Source organism: Ranitomeya variabilis, chromosome 2 (genome assembly GCF_051348905.1).
Source record: "Ranitomeya variabilis isolate aRanVar5 chromosome 2, aRanVar5.hap1, whole genome shotgun sequence".
In the NCBI taxonomy this organism is placed as follows: Eukaryota; Metazoa; Chordata; class Amphibia; order Anura; family Dendrobatidae; genus Ranitomeya; species Ranitomeya variabilis.
In genome coordinates this window covers 243,415,257-243,434,731 of record NC_135233.1, presented here as the reverse complement: position 1 = coordinate 243,434,731, position 19,475 = coordinate 243,415,257, and the positions used below count along the sequence as shown (strand labels likewise).

General features: G+C 43.3%; 1 protein-coding gene across 6 annotated transcripts in view; it reads right to left on the bottom strand.

Annotated features, from left to right (window-relative positions):
- The window catches only part of FAM163B (family with sequence similarity 163 member B), a 151,623-nt gene that overhangs the window by 115,482 nt on the left and 16,666 nt on the right, over positions 1-19,475 (bottom strand). Inside the window, exon 2 of one of the 6 annotated variants that reach the window (XM_077284350.1) lies at positions 17,209-17,234. The exons of the other annotated variants lie outside the window; for them this stretch is intronic. The gene's annotated coding sequence lies outside the window, so the exon portion shown is untranslated. The remainder of the gene's footprint in view (positions 1-17,208; positions 17,235-19,475) is intronic. 6 annotated transcript variants of the gene reach the window in all.

Genomic DNA, 19,475 nt, shown 5'->3' with positions numbered 1-19,475 from the left:
CTATTACTTGGATCCAGTGACATCACCGAGACATGTCATATCTATGAGGATGCAGTTTACCAACTGGATCCAGTGACATCACCGAAACACATTAAATCTATGAGGATACAGTCTACCACCTTGATCCGGTGACATCACCGAGACATGTCATATCTATGAGACTACAGTCTACCACCTTGATCCGGTGACATCACAGAGACACATCATATCTATGAGGATGCAGTCTACCACTTGAATCCGGTGGCATCCCCGAAACACGTCATATCTATGAGGATGCAGTCTACCCCTGAATCAGGTGAAATGACCAAAACACGTCATATTTGTGAGGATACAGTCTATCATCTAAATCTGGTGACATCACCGAAACACGTCATATGTATGTCACCTAAATTCAGTTACATTCACCGAGACATGTCATATCTATGAGGATACAGTCTACCACCTGGATCCAACGACATCATGGAGGGGGTGGGGAGTTGCCACTCTTTCTGATCTCCAGGTAGCTATGCTATTTATATTTTTTTTGCTGCAATTTCTTTCCCCCTTCACTGTTAAGCTTTTAAATGCATATGCAACATTAAGGGACTGACTGTGCCATTTACTTATTCAAATAGCATTTTGACTAATAGGCTTTTGTACCTGATTTAAGGTCTTGTGACACTATGTAAATTTAACTTTTGTGGCGTCTCACTTTGTGAGACATTTCTGCTTTTTATGGCTGACGTTGATGGTAATTTTTAAAATTGATTATTAATAATCATTGAATCTTTTTACTCATTATGGATCTCTTTTTGTTTCCGGGAATTACCATCACCGGAATGTTGTTTATAGTGTTATTTTGAAGTGCCAGTCCTATATTTATTCTGGACAATTATGCTAATATATCTATAAGGAGGCAATCTACCACCTGGATCCGGTGACATTACCAAAACACGTCAGATCAATGAGGATGCAGTCGACTACCCGGATCCAGTGACATCACGGAAATATGTCAGATCTATGAGGATGCAGTCTACCACCTGAATTCAATGACATTCACCGAGACGTGTCATATTTATGAGGATATAGTCTACCACCTGGATCCAGTAACATCACCGAGACATGTCATATCTATAAGGATGAAGTCTACCACCTGAGTTCAGTGACATTCACCGAGACATGTCATATCTATAAGGATGCAGTCTACCAACTGGATCCAGTGACAACACAGAGACATGTCATATCTATGAGGATACAGTCTACTACCTGGATCCAGTGACATCACGGAGACATGTCATATCTATGAGGATTTAGTCGACATCACGGAGACATGTCATATCTATGATGATGCAGTCCACCACCTGGATCTGGTGACATCATTGAGACATGTCATATTTAAGAGGATACAGTCTACCACTTCGATCCAGTGACATTACCGAAACACATCATATCTATGGGGATACCACCTGAATTCAATGACATTCACCGAGACATGTCATATTTACGAGGATATAGTCTACCACCTGGATCCAGTGACATCACCAAAACACCTCATATCTATGAGGATGCAGTCTACCCCTGAATCCGGTGTAATCACCAAAACACGTCATATCTATGAGGATACAGTATGCCATCTGAATCTGGTGACATCACCGAAACATGTCATATCTATGAGGATGCAGTCTACCACCTAAATTCAGTGACATTCACCGAGACATGTCATACCTATGAGGATACAGTCTACCACCTGGATCCAGTGACATCACCGAGAAATGTCATATCTATAAGGATGAAGTCTACCACTTGAATTCAGTGACATTCACCGAGACATGTCATATCTATAAGGATTCAGTCTACCACCTGGATCCAGTGACAACACAGAGACACGTCATATCTATGAGGATACATTCTACCACCTGGATCCAGTGACATCACGGAGACACGTCATATCTAGGAGGATACAGTCCACTCCCTGGATTCAGTGAGATCACGGAGACATGTCATATGTATGATGATGCAGTCCACCACCTGGATCTGGTGACATCATTGAGACATGTCATATTTAAGAGGATATAGTCTACCATTTGGATCCAGTGACATTACCGAAACACATCATATCTATGAGGATACCACCTGAATTCAATGACATTCACCGAGACATGTCATATTTATGAGGATATAGTCTACCACCTGGATCCAGTGACATCACCGAGACATGTCATATCTATAAGGATGCAGTCTACCACCTGGATCCAGTGACATCACGGAAACACATCATATCTATGAGGATGCAGTCTACCCCTGAATCCGGTGAAATCACCAAAACACGTCATATCTATGAGGATACAGTATGCCAACTGAATCTGGTGACATCACCGAAACATGTCATATCTATGACGATGCAGTCTACCACCTAAATTTAGTGACATTCACCGAGACATGTCATACCTATGAGGATACAGTATACCACCTGGATCCAGTGACATTACCGAGACATGTCATATCTATAATGATGCAGTCTACCACCTGGATCCAGTGACATCACCGAAACATGTCATATTTATGAGGCTGCAGCCTACCATCTGAATCGGGTGACATCACCGAAACACGTAATAACTATGAGGATGCAGTCTACCACCTGAATTCAGTGACATTCACTGAGACATGTCATATCTATAAGGATGAAGTCAACCAACTGAATTCAGTGACATTCACCAAGACATGTCATATCTATAAGGATGCAGTCTACCACCTGGATCCAGTGACATCACAGAGACACGTCATATCTAGGAGGATACAGTCTACCACCTGGATCCATTGACATCACGGAGACATGTCATATCTATGAGGACACAGTCTACCACCTGAATCCAGTGACATCACGGAGACATGTCATATCTATGAGGATGCAGTCTACCACCTGGATCCAGTGACATCACCGAAACATGTCATATTTATGAGCCTGCAGCCTACCATCTGAATCGGGTGACATCACCGAAACACGTAATAACTATGAGGATGCAGTCTACCACCTGAATTCAGTGACATTCACTGAGACATGTCATATCTATAAGGATGCAGTCTACCACCTGGATCCAGTGACATCACAGAGACACGTCATATCTAGGAGGATACAGTCTACCACCTGGATCCATTGACATCACGGAGACATGTCATATCTATGAGGACACAGTCTACCACCTGAATCCAGTGACATCACGGAGACATGTCATATCTATGAGGATGCAGTCTACCACCTGGATCCAGTGACATCACCGAAACATGTCATATTTATGAGCCTGCAGCCTACCATCTGAATCGGGTGACATCACCGAAACACGTAATAACTATGAGGATGCAGTCTACCACCTGAATTCAGTGACATTCACTGAGACATGTCATATCTATAAGGATGCAGTCTACCACCTGGATCCAGTGACATCACAGAGACACGTCATATCTATGAGGATACAGTCTACCACCTGGATCCATTGACATAACGGAGACATGTCATATCTATGAGGATGCAGTCCACCACCTGGATCTGGTGACATCACCGAAACATGTCATAACTAAGCGGATGCAGTCTACCATCTGAATTTAGTGACATTCACCGAAACATGTCATATCTATGACGATGCAGTCTACCACCTAAATTCAGTGAAATTCACCGAGACATGTCATACATATGAGGATACAGTATACCACCTGGATCCAGTGACATTACCGAGACATGTCATATCTATAATGATGCAGTCTACCACCTGGATCCAGTGACATCACCGAAACATGTCATATTTATGAGTCTGCAGCCTACCATCTGAATCGGGTGACATCACCGAAACACGTAATAACTATGAGGATGCAGTCTACCACCTGAATTCAGTGACATTCACTGAGTCATGTCATATCTATAAGGATGAAGTCAACCAACTGAATTCACTGACATTCACCAAGACATGTCATATCTATAAGGATGCAGTCTACCACCTGGATCCAGTGACATCACAGAGACTTGTCATATCTATGAGGATACAGTCTACCACCTGAATCCAGTGACATCACGGAGACATGTCATATCTATGAGGATGCAGTCCACCACCTGGATCTGGTGACATCACCGAAACATGTCATAACTAAGCAGATGCAGTCTACCACCTGAATTTAGTGACATTCACCGAGACATGTCATATCTATAAGGATGCCGTCTACCACCTGGCTGCAGTGACATCACCGAGACATATCATATCTATGAGGATGCAGTCCACCACCTGGATCTGGTGACATCACGGAGACACGTCATATCTATGAGGATACAGTCTACCACCTGGATCCAGTCTCATCACGGAGACATATCATATCTATGAGGATACAGTCTACCACCTAGATCCGGTGACAACACAGAGACATGTCATATCTATGAGGATGCAGTCTACCACCTAGATCCGGTGACATCACCGAAACATATCATATCTATGAGGATACAGTATACCACCTGGATCCGGTGACATCACAGAGACATGTCATATCTATGAGGATGCAGTCTACCACCTGCATCCAGTGACATCACCGAGACGTCTTATCTATGAGGATACAGTCTACACCTGGATGCAGTGACATCACCGAGACATGTCATGTCTATGAGGATGTAGTCTACCAGCTGGATCCGGTGACATCACAGAGACACTTCATATCTATGAGGATGCAGTCTACCACCTGCATCCAGTGACATCACCGAGACGTCATATCTATGAGGATACAGTCTACCACCTGAATGCAGTGACATCACCGAGACATGTCATATCTATTATCTATGAGGATGCAGACTACCACCTGGATCCGGTGACATCACCGAAACACTTCATATCTGCAACATCACTGAATGACATTCACGTAAACATCTCACCGTTACAATTCTTGTTGCTGAACACACAGAGAATCCACAGAAGAATGCCCTGAAGGTCTGATTCCAACTTAGTATTTTAAATTCTTACAATAAAGTATAAAGGGAGCATAAAAAATGTAAGAATTTGGTTTTAAGCAAATTATATAGAAAATAATTCATATGAAAAACACGTCAGCTTTCATAAAGGCATTGACAAAACAAAATTTTATTTTAGTCTGAATCGCAAGGATCTGCCGTTGGTGTTATCATAGCGTTATAAGATGTGACATACAGAAGATACCTCAACTAAAAGTAAAGTAGCTTTCCAGAAAGAAATATGCATTTGTTATATCTTGCACATGGACAAAGATAGCAGAACAGGACACAGGGATTGCCATAAAGGGAACATTTCTGTCTTTCTTCACCCCTTGGGGCTGTGAACTAGGCATAACACAATCTTGTTTCTTTAAAACAAACTTGCCAACTCTCCTGAAACATCAGAGGCTCCTGTAAAAAGGAAAAACCTCTGAAGCCTTCCAGAGTCTCAGGGAAAGGAGCCATTTGCATTGGCAATCGTTGGCACAATCGTCTTGCCATCTGTGTACTAGTCGTATGCATTAATTTAGGGAAACCCCATTCAAGTTGGACAAGGGAAGATTTAAAGAAAGAAAAAGCAAGAAGGCAAGAACAGTCATTACAGTAGGACCTCCCTTTCACTACATTTGACATTTCTTAGACATTTTTTTCAAAATATCAGCTTACATAAAACCACCATACAGTTCCATAAATAATGCTGTCATATAGTTCCCGTAGAACAATGTAATTCAAATCGCAAATCTTACCACCATAATACACGGTGATTATTGTTTGCTTCTAAGATTCTCATCTTTGGTTGGTCTGGTAGTAAACAATTGCCCATTTGGTTTCAACATAAAACCAGTCTTCAAGTTGACATGATCCTACCACTTGATTCAATCTCTGATAGGATTGTATTCCATTTTGTCTGACATTGAACCAAGAAAGAAGACTTATAATGCTGGTACCATTATTGTAAGCAGGGTATTAAGACACAGAGAACACCAAATGTCCACTATCAGCAAAAAGTGTATTGGCCATATTGCCACAATCCCTTTTTTATGTTTTTGAAGGTCCCAAAGGTAAATTATCAGAGGACAGAGGATAATAGTCGTCTAACGAACCATTTGTGGTCAGCAGTTGTGGTTTTGGCTTTCATTAGAGTAAATAGTAAGCAAAAAAAGACAAATGGGGCGGGGGACAGGAATGGATGCGAAATGCATCTTATTCTGCATCTTAAGTTATTGGAGAAGAAATAAAATTGTACAGTAAGATGGATGAGGTATGCAGCCTCGGGATAAATGTCTCATCCAAAAACTCTTTTAAGCAATATGGGATTTTGTGCTGATTCCACAGAAGGAAAAAAACTGAAGGGTTTGTACTGAGTCACTGTCAAGAAAACCAACTTAGAGGATGAAGAAGTCTACTGAACTACTTATTAATGCCTTAGCACTATTCATATCCATTAGTACAGATATAATAATTTCTGTATATATTAAGTATTCCGCATCATCTTTTTGGGGTAGTCAATAAGGGCATTAATCGAGCTGGAATTCAACATGGGCTGCACACATAATAAAGGTGGAATCTATAATCTATGTGTTATATCATGATTATACTACTGGCTTTATAAATGAAACAAATACTGTTTATTGCCTAGGAAAAAATATTTTACTAACTGGAAACCATCATCAAGCAGTCTAGCAAATTCATAGACCAAAAACAGCTATTTTGCTTGACTAAACCAGTCACCAAGACAATCGTCTACCCACTAATGCCCACTGACGTGTCAACTGGAGGTCAAAATCTATGATACTCTCCTTGGCACTGAGCCTGCTTTTATTGGAAGTATGCAGATGGCTTACATCCAAGCCTTCCCTAGAGTTGGGCAAAGAGGTCATATAATAAGTCAGACAACAATACTAGAGACGAGCAAAAAGATTTGCACTACTCTTGTTGGGTGTCCACTTTGGTACTCCACAGCAGCTTGACCACGACAAGACGCACTGTCATGGTTCCCAATGGCAAGGGAACGTAAGAAACATATAAGTAACGAACGAGCTCTCGGGTGATGGAAACTCGAGTTGACCGTGAGCTAAATCTACCACACAACTAACAGTAGCCAGGGAGCATACCTACGGCTTCCTATATGCCACGCGCCAGCCGGAGGACTAACTACGCCTGGTAGAGGAAGAAACAGACCTGGCTTACCTCTAGGGAAATACCCCAAAAGATGATAGCAGCCCCCCACATGTAATAACGGTGAATTAAGAGGAAAAGACATACACAGTATGAAAGTAGATTTAGCAAAGAGAGGTCCACTTACTAGATAGCAGAAGGATACAAAAGAGGACTTCACGGTCAACTGAAAACCCTTTCAAAAACCATCCTGAAATTACTTTAAGACTCCTGTGTCAACTCATGACACAGGAGTGGCAATTTCAGCCTGCAAGAGCTTCCAGCTACAGAGAATTACAAAAACTGCAAACTGGACAAAAGGTACAAAACAAAAGGACAAAGTCCACTTAGCTGATCAGCAGACTAGTAGCAGGAACATGCAACCGAAGGCTCTGGTTACAATGATGACCGGCAAGGAAATGACTGGAGAGCAAGGCTAAATAGGAAACTCCCAAACACTGATGGAAGCAGGTGAACAGAAGAAGCAAAGTGCAAACAAGTCACCAGTACCACCAGCAACCACCAGGGGAGCCCAAAAAGCGGATACACAACAGTACCCTCCCCTTAAGGAGGGGGCACCGAACCCTCACAAGAACCGCCAGGGCGATCTGGATGAGCCCTATGAAAGGCACGAACCAAATCCGAGGCATGAACATCAGAGGCAGTTACCCAAGAATTATCTTCCTGACCATAGCCTTTCCATTTAACCAGATATTGAAGTCTCCGTCTGGAAATACGGGAGTCCAAGATCTTCTCTACGACGTACTCCAATTCACCCTCCACCAGCACAGGAGCAGGAGGTTCAGTAGAAAGAACCACCGGTACCTCATATCTCCGCAACAACGACCGATGGAACACATTATGGATAGCGAAAGATGCCGGGAGGTCCAAACGAAAGGAAACAGGGTTAAGAATCTCCAAAATCCTATAAGGACCGATGAACCGAGGCTTAAATTTGGGAGAAGAAACCCTCGTAGGGACAAAACGGGAAGACAACCACACCAAGTCCCCAACGCGAAGGTGGGGACCAACACGACGACGACGGTTAGCAAACTGCTGAGTCCTCTCCTGGGACAATTCCAAATTATCCACCACTTGTCCCCAAATCCGATGCAACCGATCCACCACCGCATCCACTCCAGGACAATCCGAAGATTCAACCTGACCAGATGAAAAACGTGGATGAAACCCTGAATTGCAAAAGAAAGGAGAAACCAAAGTGGCAGAACTAGCCCGATTATTAAGAGCAAACTCCGCCAACGGCAGAAAGGCAACCCAATCATCCTGATCCGCAGACACAAAACACCTCAAATAAGTCTCCAAAGTTTGATTAGTTCGCTCCGTCTGGCCATTGGTCTGAGGATGGAATGCAGACGAAAAGGACAAATCAATGCCCAACCTGGCACAGACTGCCCGCCAAAATCTAGACACGAACTGGGTACCCCTGTCAGAAACGATGTTTTCCGGAATACCATGCAAGCGAACCACATTTTGAAAAAACAGAGGGACCAACTCAGATGAGGAAGGCAACTTAGGTAATGGCACCAAATGAACCATTTTAGAAAAACGGTCACACACCACCCAGATGACAGACATCTTCTGAGAAACAGGGAGATCCGAGATAAAGTCCATAGAGATGTGCGTCCAAGGCCTCTTCGGAATAGGCAAGGGCAACAACAACCCACTAGCCCTAGAACAACAAGGCTTGGCCCGAGCACACACATCGCAAGACTGCACAAAAACACGCACATCTCGAGACAGGGAAGGCCACCAGAAGGATCTAGCCACCAAATCTCTGGTGCCAAAAATTCCCAGATGACCTGCCAGAGTAGAAGAATGAACTTCCGAGATGACTCTAGTGGTCCACTCGTCAGGAACAAACAGTCTACCAGACGGACAACGATCAGGTCTATCCGCCTGAAATTCTTGCAAAGCACGTCGCAAATCTGGAAAGACAGCAGACAAAACCACTCCATCCTTAAGGACACCAGCAGGTTCAGAATTCCCAGGAGAGTCAGGCTCAAAACTCCTAGAAAGAGCATCTGCTTTCACATTCCTAGAACCCGGTAAGTACGAGACCACAAAATTAAACCGGGAAAAGAACAACGACCAACGTGCCTGTCTAGGATTCAGGCGCCTGGCAGACTCCAAATAAATTAAATTCTTGTGATCAGTCAAAACTACCACCTGATGTCTGGCACCCTCAAGCCAATGACGCCACTCCTCAAATGCCCACTTCATGGCCAAAAGCTCCCGATTACCAACATCATAGTTTCGCTCGGCGGCCGAAAATTTTCGCGAAAAGAACGCACAAGGTCTCATCACTGAGCAGTCGGAACTTTTCTGCGACAAAACCGCCCCCGCTCCGATCTCGGAAGCATCGACCTCAACCTGAAAGGGAAGAGAAACATCAGGCTGGCGCAACACAGGGGCAGACAAAAAGCGGCGCTTAAGCTCCCGAAAGGCCTCCACGGCAGCAGGGGACCAATTGGCAACATCAGCACCCTTTTTAGTCAAATCCGTCAGAGGTTTAGCAACGCCAGAAAAACCAGCTATAAATCGACGATAAAAATTAGCAAAGCCCAAGAATTTCTGGAGACTCTTCAGAGAAGTAGGCTGCATCCAGTCGTAAATAGCCCGAACCTTGACAGGGTCCATCTCAATAGAAGAAGGGGAAAACATATACCCCAAAAATGAAATTTTTTGAACCCCAAAAACACACTTTGAACCCTTTACACACAAAGAATTCTCCCGCAAAACCTGAAAAACCCTCCTGACCTGCTGAACATGAGACTCCCAGTCATCAGAAAAAATCAAAATATCATCCAAGTACACAATCATAAATTTATCCAAATATTCACGGAAAATATCATGCATTAAGGACTGAAAGACAGAAGGTGCATTAGAAAGGCCGAAAGGCATTACCAAATACTCAAAATGGCCCTCAGGCGTATTAAATGCGGTCTTCCACTCATCCCCCTGCTTAATTCGCACCAAATTATACGCCCCACGAAGATCAATCTTAGAGAACCACTTAGCCCCCCTTATGCGAGCAAACAAATCAGTCAGCAAAGGCAACGGATACTGATATTTGACTGTAATTTTATTCAGGAGACGATAATCAATACAAGGCCTCAGAGAGCCATCCTTTTTAGAGACAAAGAAAAAAACGGCTCCTAAAGGTGATGAAGAAGGACGAATATGTCCCTTTTCCAGGGACTCCTTAATATACTCGCGCATAGCAGCATGTTCAGGTACAGATAGGTTAAACAAACGACCCTTTGGAAATTTACTGCCAGGAATCAGATCTATGGCGCAATCACAATCCCTGTGAGGAGGGAGTGAACCAATCTTAGGCTCTTCAAAAATATCATGATAATCAGACAAAAATGCCGGAATCTCAGATGGAATAGATGATGAAATGGACACCATAGGAGTGTCCCCATGAGCCCCCCGACATCCCCAGCTTAACACAGACATAGCCTTCCAGTCAAGGACTGGGTTATGAGACTGTAACCATGGTAATCCAAGCACCAAAACATCATGTAAATTGTACAACACAAGGAAGCGAATCACCTCCTGATGGTCTGGAGTCATACGCATAGTCACTTGCGTCCAGAACTGTGGTTTATTACAAGCCAAAGGTGTAGAATCAATACCCTTCAGAGGTATAGGGACTTCCAGAGGCTCTAAATCAAACCCACAGCGCCTGGCAAAGGACCAGTCCATAAGACTCAGAGCGGCGCCAGAGTCCACATAGGCATCCACGGTAATAACTGATAATGAACAAATCAAGGTTACAGACAAAATAAATTTGGACTGTAAAGTGCCAATTGAAATGGACTTGTCAACCTTCCTAGTACGCTTAGAGCATGCCGATATAACATGAGCAGAATCACCACAATAGAAGCATAACCCATTTTTACGCCTATAATTCTGCCGCTCGCTTCTGGACATAACTCTGTCACATTGCATTTTCTCTGGCGTCTCTTCAGAAGATACCGCCAAATGGTGCACGGGTTTGCGCTCCCGCAAACGCCGATCAATCTGAATTGCCATTGTCATGGACTCATTCAGACCTGTAGGCGCAGGGAACCCGACCATAACATCTTTAACGGCATCGGAAAGGCCCTCTCTGAAATTTGCCGCTAAGGCGCACTCATTCCACTGAGTAAGCACAGACCACCTACGAAATTTTTGGCAGTATATCTCCGCTTCATCTTGCCCTTGAGATAGGGCTATCAAAGCTTTTTCAGCTTGAATCTCCAAATTAGGTTCCTCATAAAGCAACCCTAAAGCCAGGAAAAACGCATCCACATTGAGCAACGCAGGATCCCCTGGTGCCAATGAAAATGCCCAATTTTGAGGGTCACCTCGCAGCAAAGAGATTACAATCTTAACCTGCTGGACAGGATCTCCTGAGGAGTGAGGTCTGAGAGAAAGGAATAATTTACAATTATATTTGAAATTCAAAAACCGAGATCTATCTCCGGAAAACACCTCTGGTGTAGGGATTTTAGGTTCAGAAATAGGAGCATGTATAACAAAATCTTGTAAATTTTGAACCTTCGTAGCAAGATTATTTAATCCTGCAGCCAAACTCTGAGGATCCATCTTTAAACAGGTGAGCTCAGAGCCATTCAAGGATTATAAGGAGAGAAAGGCAAAGGCTGTAATTAAAGCTGAAATACAACAGATCCAACTATGGAGCAAGCATAGAGGAAAAAGGGAAAAAAAAAAAAAAATTTACAGACTTCTTTTTTCTCTCCTTTCTTCTGCCAATAAGTTTAACACTGGCCGGTCATACTGTCATGGTTCCCAATGGCAAGGGAACGTAAGAAACATATAAGTAACGAACGAGCTCTCGGGTGATGGAAACTCGAGTTGACCGTGAGCTAAATCTACCACACAACTAACAGTAGCCAGGGAGCATACCTACGGCTTCCTATATGCCACGCGCCAGCCGGAGGACTAACTACGCCTGGTAGAGGAAGAAACAGACCTGGCTTACCTCTAGGGAAATACCCCAAAAGATGATAGCAGCCCCCCACATGTAATAACGGTGAATTAAGAGGAAAAGACATACACAGTATGAAAGTAGATTTAGCAAAGAGAGGTCCACTTACTAGATAGCAGAAGGATACAAAAGAGGACTTCACGGTCAACTGAAAACACTTTCAAAAACCATCCTGAAATTACTTTAAGACTCCTGTGTCAACTCATGACACAGGAGTGGCAATTTCAGCCCGCAAGAGCTTCCAGCTACAGAGAATTACAAAAACTGCAAACTGGACAAAAGGTACAAAACAAAAGGACAAAGTCCACTTAGCTGATCAGCAGACTAGTAGCGGGAACATGCAACCGAAGGCTCTGGTTACAATGATGACCGGCAAGGAAATGACTGGAGAGCAAGGCTAAATAGGAAACTCCCAAACACTGATGGAAGCAGGTGAACAGAAGAAGCAAAGTGCAAACAAGTCACCAGTACCACCAGCAACCACCAGGGGAGCCCAAAAAGCGGATACACAACAACGCACCTAGGATGCTGGCACTGGAATGGATTTCACACTGCCCTGTTCCGGCTGTCATGGAGCACTGAAGTGGATGCCCCACTAGTGTTGTGCCAATCTGTTTGCTAATCTCTAAACCATTCCTTTAGGAACTTGTAATGGCAAAATGGAATAAGACGTTCCACAAGAAAGGAAAGGAAGGGGACATACCTTCATTTTAGGGGAGACTATTTCAGAAGGCCAGATTATAAGAAGGGCACATAGGTCCTCCACCAACTTAGGGAACGAAGAGCTCTCCACCACCCACCATATTTCATGGACATCAGGTGAGGCTATCCAGGCAAAATGAGGTAGTGGAGGCACTGAATGATGAAGGCTCCTGGAGAGTTCTAGAATGGAACAAGCGAATGTGTGGCCCCAGTGATACAGATTATGTGAGTTTTAGATCCAGTTTCTCCACCATAATTGAGCCCTTTCTCTAAGAATCCTAAATGACCAACATGAAGCCAATAGCTTAAACATCAATAAGAGGAGTCACTTAGGATCTGCAGGCATCTCCCAAGGGTATAATTTTCTGTGACATGTTCTAGCAGCAGATATACTGCACACACAATGCTTTCTCTTAAGGTACCTTCACACGAAACGACATTATAACGATATCGCTAGCGATCCGTGACGTTGCAGCGTCCTCGCTAGCGATATCGTTTCGTTTGACACGCAGCAGCGATCAGGATCCTGCTGTGATGTCGCTGGTCGCTGAATAAAGTCCAGAACTTTATTTGGTCGTCCGATCGCTGTGTATCGTTGTGTTTGAAAGCAAAAGCAACGATACCAGCGATATTTTACACTGGTAACCAGGGTAAACATCGGGTTACTAAGCGCAGGGCCGCGCTTAGTTACCCGATGTTTACCCTGGTTACTAGCGTAAAATGTAAAAAAAACAAACAGCACATACTCACATTGCGTCCCCTGCAGTCTGCTTCCTCCTCTGACTCAGCGCCGCAAAGTGAAAGTGAAAGCAGCACAGCGGTGACGTCACCGCTCTGCTCTCACTGTACGGCGCTCAGTCAGTCAGGAAGTGGACGCAGGGGGACGTGAATGTAAGTATGTGCTGTTTGTTTTTTTTAGATTTTACGCTGGTAACCAGGGTAAACATCGGGTTACTAAGCGCGGCCCTGCGCTTAGTTACCCGATGTTTACCCTGGTTACCAGGGGACCTCGGCATAGTTGATCGCTGGAGAGCGGTCTGTGTGACAGCTCTCCAGCGACCAAACAGCGACGCTGCAGCGATCGACATCGTTGTCGCTATCGCTGCAGCGTCGCTTCGTGTGAAGGTACCTTTAGAGATTTATCTCTTTCCGTCACCAGATCAGCTGTAAATTTTTCTCACTGAGAAAATAACTCTGGGTTATTTAGTGTATTTTGCCTACTCGGCATTGAGGTTTTATCTTTACAGTGCACAGGATCAATAGTGAGAGACGACTCTCAACGAAATCTCCTGTGACTCACTGTGCAGGTCTGGAGCTGATTGGGGAGTAATTGGGGCCATGTACACCTATCAGACATAACAATAAAACAGGTGAAAGGAATAGCGTTGGTTACTTTATGACAATGGCATCTCTCCATGTGTGATACTGTATACAGGGTGGGCCATTTATATGGATACACCTAAATAAAATGGGAATGGTTGGTGATATCAACTTCCTGTTTGTGGCACATAAGTATATGGGAGGGGGAAAACTTTTCAAGATGGGTAGTAACCATGGCGGCCATTTTGAAGTCGGCCATTTTGGATCCAACTTTATTTTTTCCAATGGGAAGAGGGTCATGTGACACATCAAACTTATTGAGAATTTCACAAGAAAAACAATGGTGTGCTTGGTTTTAACGTAACTTTATTCTTTAATGAGTTATTTACAAGTTTATGACCACTTATAAAATGTCAAAGTAATATATACACTGGCGCTGCGCACTTGACCAAAAAAGAGGGGGCAAGGAGCGGGAGAAAGAAAACAGGGAATAGGAAGCAGCTGGTGAGGTGACGAAGTCTGTGCTACACCACGTCTGAAATAGGTACTAGAATACAAATAAACAAATCACCTGCGCTTGTGGAGTGTTCGTGCTGAAAGGTATCTTACATACTGACTTCCATGATAAGGAAGTGCTGAAGGTAAGCAGACACTGTAATTAAACAATAAGCCTAGATGTTCAAAACATATATAGATATGGACAAGACCTCCCCAAATAGTCCACCCAATGGTAGCCCGTAAGCAAGCGTGCTTATTTCTATGAACACGTGTACTCACTGAGTGTGGAAATAAGCCTAGATGTTCAAAACATATATAGATATGGACAAGACCTCCCCAAATAGTCCACCCAATGGTAGCCCGTAAGCAAGCGTGCTTATTTCTATGAACACGTGTACTCACTGAGTGTGGATATGAACACGTGTACTCATAAAAGTCTAAGGGGGTCAGTTCAGGAGATGTTGGTGGCCATTCAACTGGCCCACGACGACCAATCCACTTTCCAGGAAACTGGTCATGCAGGAATGCTCGGACCTGACACCCATAATATGGTGCACCACCACATTAAGGGTGTCAGGTCCGAGCATTCCTACATGAACAGTTTCCTGGAAAGTGGATCGTCATGGGCCAGTTGAATGGCGACCAAGGTCTCCTGATCTGACCCCTTAGATTTTTATCTTTGGGGTCATCTGAAGGCAATTGTCTATGCTGTGAAGATAAGAGATGTGCAGCATCTGAAACAACGGATACTGGAAGCCTGTGCTAGCATTTCTTCTGCTGTGTTGCTATCAGTGTGTCAAGAGTGGGCGGAGAGGGTTGCATTGACAATCTTAAACATTGGGCAGCACTTTGAACACATTTTGTAAGTGGTCATAAACATGTAAATAACTCATAAAAGAATAAAGTTACATTAAAACCAAGCACACCATTGTTTTTCTTGTGAAATTCTCAATAGGTTTGATGTGTGATATGACCCTCTTCCTATTCTATTGGGTTCGGGTCTGGAGACTGGCTAGGCTACTCCAGGATCTTGAAATGCTTCTTACAGAGCCACTCCTTAGTTGCCCTGGCTGTGTGTTTCAGGTCATTGTCATGATGGAAGACCCATCTTCAATGCTCTTACTGAGGGAAGAAGGTTGTTATCCAAAATCTCGCAATTCATTACCCCATCCATCCTCCCTTTAATATGGTGCAGTAATCCTGTCCCCTTTGCAGAAAAGCACCCCCAAAGGTTGATTTTTCCCCCACTATGCTTCATGTTTGGGACGGTGTTCTTGGGGTTGTACTCATCCTTCTTCCTCCAAACACGGCGAGTGGAGTTTATATTCTATTTTGGTCTAATCTGATCACATGACCTTCACCCATGCCTCTTCTGGATCATCCAAGTGGTCATTGGTGAACTTCAAACGGGCCCTGCAGAATTTTAACCCATGACGGCGCAGTGTGTTACTAATGGTAACGTTTGAGACTGTGGTCCCAGCTCTCTTAAGGTCATTGACCAGATCCTTCCATTTAGTTTTGGGCTGATTCTTGACCTTTCCCCTTGAGGCGAGATCTTGCATGGAGCCCCAGACAAAGGAAGATTGACAGTAATCTTGAGTTACTTCCATTTTTTAATAATTGCATCAAGCTGCTTGCCTATTGTCCTGTAGCCCATCCCAGCCTTGAACAGGTCTAAAATTTTGTCCCTGGTGTCCTTAGACAACTATTCAGTCTTGTCCATGGTGGAGAGGTTGGAGTGTGGACAGGTGTCTTTTAAACAGGTAATGACTTGAGATCAAACAGGTGCAATGACTCCAGGTAATGAGTGCAGAGCAGGAGGCTTTTTAAAGAAAAACTAACAGGTCTGTGAGAGCCAGAATTCTTGCTTGTTGGTAGGTGATCAAATACAATACAATTTCATGCAATAAAATACAATTTAAGTATTTAAAAATCATACAATGTGATTTTTAATTTTTTTTTAAGATTCTGTCTCTCACAGGTGCAGTGTACCTACAATAAAAATTACAGACCTCTCCATTCACTGTAGGTGGGAAAACTTGCAAAATCGGCAGTGTATCAAAGACTTATTTTCCCCACTGTATACCGTATATAGCAACGAATAAACAGTAAATTTTGGATGTTAATGTGCTGGAATCAGGAAAAATGGGTAAATGTATTTAAAAACATGAGCGACTTTCATAATGACCAAACTGTGACTACCAGATGACTGAGTCAGTATATGCCTTGTGGGATGTCCCCGTACACAACAGGTCATGTGCAGAGTTCCTGGTATACGGCAGGGCTTTTAGTGTATGAACTGTGGAGAGGATCATGGGTGCCCAAGACTCGCTATGATAACAAGACAACATGCAGAACATCGTAGCTATGATAGAAAGAAGTCAGAACACACAGAGCATCTCAGGCAGGCTAGGCAGAGTGCCCATGCTAACCCCAGTCCAGTGCCTTTAATATGCACATATCAGTACTGGGCCATGGAGTAATGGAAGAAGATTGTGGTCTTGTTTGAGGATTGATATTTTACATTATGTGGATGGCAGGATGCATCACTTACCTGAGAAGAGATGACATTAGGATGCACTACGGAAAGAAGACAACGGAGTGATTGGGTAATGTGCTACTGGGAAACCTTGGGACCAGGCATTCATGAAAACTCATCTCAGCATTACATTACTATATTTCTCAAAAATAAAAGTATGGACATAAGTCTGTCTGGATGCACCAAGAAATAGCAGCCATAGAGGTTACATTCCCATTTAATAAAAAAATTGGCCAAAGGTGTAAAATCCCTTTAAATTATGCAAACAAATGACTGGTACATGACATCTATTCACCCTCCAGGTTCCCCTTTCTGTTCCTTAAACATTAGTCTATACAACAAAGCTGTTCCTATCTCACTAATCACAAAGACAGCGTAGAATACATTTTCTTGTATATCAACTAAATGTCTCATCTGAAATGAAATGACTCCTGTTGCTGCGCTTAGCATCAAGGCAGATCCTATAATTCCTCTCGACAGTGACAACACATAACTCACAGAACAACAGACTATGCAAAACAATATGTAACAAATGACAAGTTCGAAAACATAGGCAATTGTTTATGCCGTGCGGCACCGCAAGAGGAGAATGTTTCAATCTCTTATCCTGACTGTGACATATGCATTTGCTTTTCTAAAAGCAATTAGGCAGGATCTTGGCCTTTGCAATAAAATGCATGGCCGCCCTGTCTACGCCACATTGACAGAATGTAAGTAATCATACCATTGTGTCTGCTGGACACTATATGCCCTCGCCACATCACGCAAATGTTCCCATAATTCATTATCATGACATGAATATCAGCTTTGCAAAATTAGGATTAGTATAGCAACAATTTCTCTAATCTCCGCAAAATACTTAAGTGATGTTTCCTATAAAGTACTATCAGTTATAATCAGAGACGGCACACTAATAATGTGGTGATCAAATAGTGGTTGAATCCAATATTTCTATGAAAAAACTTCTGAGCCAAGTGGAAAGATTGAATACTTCAGCAGAACTTTAAAGTTTTCTTTTTGTGCTTTAGACTCGCAGGTACTGCCATGGGCACCTTAACCAGCCCAGTCAATATGTAAGGTGGGTGAACAATATGTCCCTCTTTCATTGAACACGATGTATCTCTTTAAGGTAATTTTTTTTTAATGTCCAAACATATGTACAAAGTTGTACTTTCAGGATTCTGCCCTGTGCTCTGGTGCACCTTGGTTGACCATCTCCTCCCGCTTTGACATCTGTATGCAATCTCACCTTAAGATGATTAGAGATGGGAAGGTTTATGATCGAATATACTTCGACTCTCTATTCACTCCTTATTCTATTCTCTCTATTCACTTCTGTCAGAGTTCCAAAAACAGATGGGCACACTTGTTGTGCATATGCCATTAATGTAAAAGTTTCACTTCTCTCATCTCCCCATCAGTCAAAAGGATGGGAAGATGGGAATCACCAACACTGTGCAAAGATGGGACAAGTTGGACAAACAATCATGGATCTTGGTAACATGATCAGCAAATTATGTTTAGCTTAAAGCTGCCCACACACTTTAGATAGCCATCAGCTGAGCCACAGTTTGGCTGATAATAATCTGTCAGGTATCTATGTCCCGTGAGTCTCCAATACACAGGATCGCTCGCTCTTTCAGAAACTCTTGTGTTCTCTATGAGAGAGCCACTGTCAGACATCTCTGGCACCGGCTCACCTCTTGCAGAATAAAAGGATCAAAAGTCCAAAATTGGACAAGCCGAATCCTTATCTCATCTATCATGGGCCCCCATACACATTAGATTGTCAGTCGAACCGTGCATGGGGCCCTTGAGGATGCCGAGCTGGCATGAAGGATAATCATATGGGCAGACAGAACATCATGTCACTACAGGACATGATACATTACTCTGGTCTTATGACCTCCTAAGCAAATTATGCAAAAATAACCTTCTGTAGGAATGTTGCTCTATTTCTATCCTTAATTTACCGGATAATGGGGATATCTCATCACCGATATTGCAAGAACACCCACAGAAAGTGCACTTTGCTGTTTTTGGAAGCGAGTTTGGAAAGCAGTGCATGTGCAGACTCTTAGGGTATGTTTCCACGTTCAGGAAACGCTGCATTTTTGACGCAGCGTAGAGCCGCAGCGTCAAAAACACAGCGTTCAGATGTTACAGCATAGTGGAGGGGATTTAATGAAATCCCGTCTCCGCTATGCAGTAAAAAACGCATGCGGCACACCCGCAAAAACGCACATGCGGTGCATCTTTTAAGAACGCAGCATGTCCTTGCA